This window comes from Pteropus alecto, unplaced genomic scaffold, assembly GCF_000325575.1.
Source record: "Pteropus alecto unplaced genomic scaffold, ASM32557v1 scaffold119, whole genome shotgun sequence".
NCBI classification, from domain to species: domain Eukaryota; kingdom Metazoa; phylum Chordata; class Mammalia; order Chiroptera; family Pteropodidae; genus Pteropus; species Pteropus alecto.
The window spans coordinates 2287978-2293529 of NW_006442487.1; the positions used below are offsets into that span (position 1 = coordinate 2287978).

The window sequence follows — 5552 nt, forward strand, 5'->3', positions numbered from 1 at the left end:
AATATATATTTACATAATATATCATAACATATTATAGATGTGTGTGTGTGTGTGTGTGTGTGTGTGTGTGTGTGTGAGAGAGAGAGAGAGAGAGAGAGAGAGGGCGCTGAAGAGAAATATTTTAATAAATTGATTAAGATAAACGTGGGAGCTGGCAAGCTGTAGAGTAAGCCCACAGACTGGAAATTCAGTTAAGAGAGGATGTGATAGTCTTGAATTCAAAAGCTGGAAGCTCCGGCAGAATTTCTATATTTCAGTTTAGAGGCAGAATTCTTCCTTTGTAGGCAAACCTTTGCTCTTAAGGCTGTTGACTGATTGGATGATACCCCTACCTACATTATGGAGATTAATCTGCTTTACTTAAAGTCAACTGATTGTAAATATTAATCACATCTATAAAACACATTTACAGCAACATTTGGAGTAGTGCTTAACCAAACAACTGCTCGCCATAGGCTAGCCAAATTGATGAATAAAATTAACCATCACAGATGTCTCCTTGTTCTAACATTCCACTATGGCTAGATACTATGGCTAATACAGTATAGGCTTTATTTTATAATAGATTTATTCCAAAACACTAACTGCACTGTTCATGGATCTGCTCTCTAAATACACATACCAATTTACCCTTACCTCTATTTTCATTGTCTCCAAGCATACAGTAAGTTGCTTTATTTAGGTATTGTCTAAATTTTCAGCAGTATAAAAAAAGCTAAATTTTATTTCTTACCATTTAAGAAAGATGGTATGTGGCTTATCAATCTTCATCATGTGGCTTGTTTTGCCCAGATTACGTCATTAAAATTTGATTACTGTTTTGTTTTCATCTGCTTATTCTGGTTTGACCTAAATAATATTTTTTACCAGTTTATAATTCTTTACCATTTTCTGAAATCTCACACAGTTGAATTAGATGCAATTAGGGAAAAATGGAAAAATGTAAATTAGATAAAACTGTTTAAAGCAATTATTTAATTATCTTAATTATTCAAGAATTCTAAATTGTCTTGCAAATATTTGTACTCATAAAATATGTTTTCTTTTTTATTAGCCCTTTATATTTCCAGATTAACTTTATAACATGATATCAGTGCCTTCTCCATTCTCCACTAAATATTGAAGTATATATGTAAAAAGAAGAAATCATGAAACATTTAATAAAAATAATGACAGAAAAAACTATGGGAGAGAGGTATAACATGGCAAAAGAGGTTGAAATGAGCAGAAAAAAACAGACCCTTCTACATTTGGAAGCCGAAAAACCCATTGAGGCAAAAAAAGTTAAGAATAGATTTTGCCTCCCTCCCATTGTCAATATTGACTCATGTTTGTTCTATTGGCCAGAAAACTAGGCAGCCACTTCTCTGAGACACAGTGACCAATTTCTGAAATGGCCAGAGTCTTGCTTGCCATTTCCTCTTCCCTGCCACCATTTAGGTTTTTGTCTTTCTACATCCATTGGAACAATGGTTCCTATACCTACCTGATGTGGGAATAAATATTTAACTATTTATTGAGCACCTACTATAGATAGGAACTATTCTAGGTATTGAGGACACAACATTGAAAAAAATCATGTCTTCATGGTGCTTACATACTAGTAGGAGGAGACAAATAATAAACTAAAAACAATAAATTAATAAACTACATGGTACGTGTCTTGGGTTGCTATAATAAAAATGCCATAGATAGGGTTCTTAAACAATAGAAAATGATTTCTCACAATCCTGGAGGCTGAAAATCTGAGATCAGGGTGCCAGTAAGGTCAAGTTCTTGGCTAGGATCCTCCTTGTTCACAGGTAGTTGTCTTCTCATTGTATCTTCACATGGCAGAAAAAGAGAGAGATGTAAATATTTAGTCCATAGCAGTATGTTAGAAAGTGATAAATTTTATGTTACAAATAAAAAAAAGAGAGAGAGATGTGAAGAAAATCTGACTGTAATATCTGTCACCCCATTGATTTTCAGGATTGATTTAGCTAATCTGACCAGCTAGGTAGATGTACCCTTCCTCAAAAAGGACCACCTTTTCCTACAGAGGAGGACCACCTTTTCCAACACTTTTCTTTCTGCAAGGGTTAACAAGTAACTATGCTCCCCTGCTAAAACCTCCAAACAAATTCTCAAGGTTCATTTATAGGAGAGCATAAGGTAGTCGAGTTTCCAAGACTCTAGGTAGATACAAACAAGGTGATGAATGTAGCACTCTGACTTTCTTAAATATTAAAAACAAAAAAAAAGAAAGAAAGAAAAGAGAGGACAAGACGGGTTGAGTGTGGTGGGAAGATAAATAATATAGTCAGGGTGGACTTTGTAAGTCATCAGAATCATATATATGAATTTTGGCCCTTTCTTCAGAGTTTCAAATTTAATATCTCTGAATGGGGCTAGGAATCTGTTCCACTATCCACTGACTTGTTCATTCTGGCTTATAAACCTATGTATATATCCAATCTTGAAGTAAAATCGAACACAAATAAAGTACAACATAATCTCTGTAACTTCCTTACCCCACCACAAAACCCTCTTTTTCGTTTCCTTGCTAGAATTCTAGAAATAATAGTCTATACTTAAGAGCTCCATTAAGCATGATTTTAACTTATCAGACACACACATAGCACTCATTAAATGTTAGGGATTTTTCTAAACACAAGGTAGGTACTATAATTGTAACCTTTATTTTATCTCTACATTATACTGCCTCAGCCATGAGTCATCTAGCTCTTGACTTTTTCTTTACCTGCTAGGGCGATTTAAAACAAAGACAGTTTGCCTGGCAGAACCTGAGGAAATTTAGTTGGTATTGGACAAATTATAAGCTATGGAAATCCAGCAATATTCTGGTTCATGTCAGCTGCAAAAAAAAAAAAAAAAAAAAGAATAGAAAAAAAAGAAAGAAAAAAACATTCATAGCCATTATACAAAGCTCTACATATATAATACCTTTCTAAATTTTCTCCCAATTCCACTCACACAATACTACATCTTAACCACCTGAAAAAGGGGGCAGTACAGGAATATTTAGGAGGAGAGATAGGATTAAGGAGCTTGTTGCTGCAACCTACACCTTTTGTTCCAAGTCCTATATCTTCTTAGTCTTGACTCATTCTTAGATTTTTAAAATTTTTCATAGCCACACTTCTTGGTGCCTTGGCCAAATCTCAAAATTCTTATATTTATATACTCCATGTTCATGTGTGTGTGTGTTGTGTGTGTGTGTGTTGAGGGTTATAGATGGGAGTTCTAATGGATCCTAAGCAAATGTTTCCCCTTTCTTCAGAACTTAATGCAAGTAACATTTTTACTGTAAATGAAAGAAACAAAGATGATCTATTATACAAATGGAGCCATTCAAAGCCATTCTATCTTAAATATCAGTTTATAGGATTTGGTATAAGTTGTCTGGCTTCTATAAACTCTTTATAATTATTATAAGGCCTCTCCATATTGGCAATATCTTTACTTCAGCCTCTCCATTTCTCACATTGTCTGTTTCCCCATGTAAGATGAAACCTTTTATCACCTTTACTAACAGATGACCTTTATACTGAAATCCACCTATATTCCTGTGTTAACTACTCCTTAATCTTACTCGATACTTCAGTAAGAAGAGTCCCACCATCAAAATTTATTTTTTTCTCCTACATAGTTTTCCTGCTCTCATTGTTTATTTCAAGGCAGTTCCTGCACTGTATCTTTCTAATTACAGAATATCCAATTTGCAATTCACAGACACTCCTGTCTCCATGCCTTTATATTTCATTCCCAGTCATCTTTAGTTGAGTTCCAGTTTTTCCGAATAAAAGTAGCACTGGAAATTCAAAGAGTTGCAGTTTATTTCAGTTTCAGTTCAAATATCTGAATTTTTGTATGGATTAAAAAATATGCCATAGATTGACACCATGCTACCTTTAATGATTTCAAGCTCATAATCTAAAAATGCCAGTAATTAAAATAACCTCAAGATAAGTTTTTCCATGTTCTAATTAAGATTATCAAGTTAATAAAAAATATCTCCCAGGACTGAAAAAAAAATACTAAATTTCTCGTTATACTACATAACTCAGAGCTTCAAAAGTGTCAGCCAAATCCTTTCAGCACTTTAATTTTCACTTAAAATCTAAACATTGGGGAGTAGCTCTAATGGGAACTAAAGCTTTCGATTAATCCTGTTCAAGATGACGACCTCCCCAAAGCACCAATACTTCATGGCAGAGCCCATGGGAAAAAGCCAGTGGGGATCCTGGCCAGGATTGCTGAAGTCCTGGACAAGAAGCTAGAGGAAAGGAGCATTGTGGTCCCTGGCCAGTTTCTGGCACTAAAGAAAGATGAAGACTTCTTCCGTCAATGGCTAAAGGATACCTGCAGCACCAACGCCAAACAGTCCTGGGACGGCATTGGGTGCCTTTTAGAGTGGTGAAATGCCTTCTTGTGATGGCCTCTGGAAAGCCCCTGACCCCTGACCCCAGCCTTGAGTCTCCAGAGTTTGTAGCTCCTCCCTTGTCCATTACAAAGGAAAGGACTGCTGTTTACTCACATCCAACATCCTTCAGGGACTTTGGGGAGTTCTCTTCCCTCATTGTTTCAACTTGTTTGGAATTCTCACTCTTGCATGCATCAAAAAATTAGAGCAAAATTAAATGAACTAGAGAAGAAAAAGGCAATAGAAAAAAATAATGGAACAAAGAGCTGGTTCTTTGAAAAGATCTATAAAATTGGCAAACCCCTGTATAGACTTAATAAGGAAGAAAAAAAAGAAACAAACAAAATCAGAAATGAGAGAGAAGTTACACTAGATACCACCAAAATATAAAGGATGAGACAATAATACTATGAAAGATTATATGCTACCAAATTCAATAACCTAGAAGAAAAGGACAAGTTCTTAGAAATATATGACCTTGCTAGATTGAATCACAAAAACTGGATTATTTAAATAGACCAATCAAAGTATGGAATTTGAAATGATCATTGAAAAACCTCTCCTAAAGTAAAAGTCAAGAGCCAAATGGTTTCAGTACTAAATTCTACAAACCTTCAAAGATGATTTAATACCTGTTCTTCACAAACTCTTCCAAAAAATTGAAAAAGAGGCAATACATCCTAACTCATTTTATGAAACCAACATTACCCTTATACCAAAACCTGTTGAAAATAACACTAAAAAAGAAAATTATAGACCAATATCTCTTATGAACAAAGATGTAACAATCCTAAATAAATTATTAGCAAATTGAATACAACAAAACATTAAAAAGATTATGCATCGCAATCAAATGAGATTAATTCCAGGGGCACAAGGATGGTTTAACATATGCAAATAGATCAATGTGATATATCATATAAAAAATAAAGGATAAAAGTCTTATGATCATATCAATAGATGCAGAAAAAGCATTTGACAAGATACAGCATTCATTTATGAATAAAACATTTAAGAAAATGGGTATAGAAGAAAAGTACCTCAACATAATAAAAGCCATATACAACAAACCCTCAGCTAAAATTATACTTAATGGTGAAAAACTAAAAGACTTACCAATAAACTC

At 34.2% G+C, this 5552-nt stretch overlaps 1 pseudogene; it reads left to right on the plus strand.

The window, feature by feature from the left end:
- The first annotated feature begins 4181 nt into the window (after nt 1-4181).
- On the plus strand, nt 4182-4438 carry LOC102896476 (annotated as a pseudogene).
- The last annotated feature ends 1114 nt before the right edge of the window (nt 4439-5552 follow it).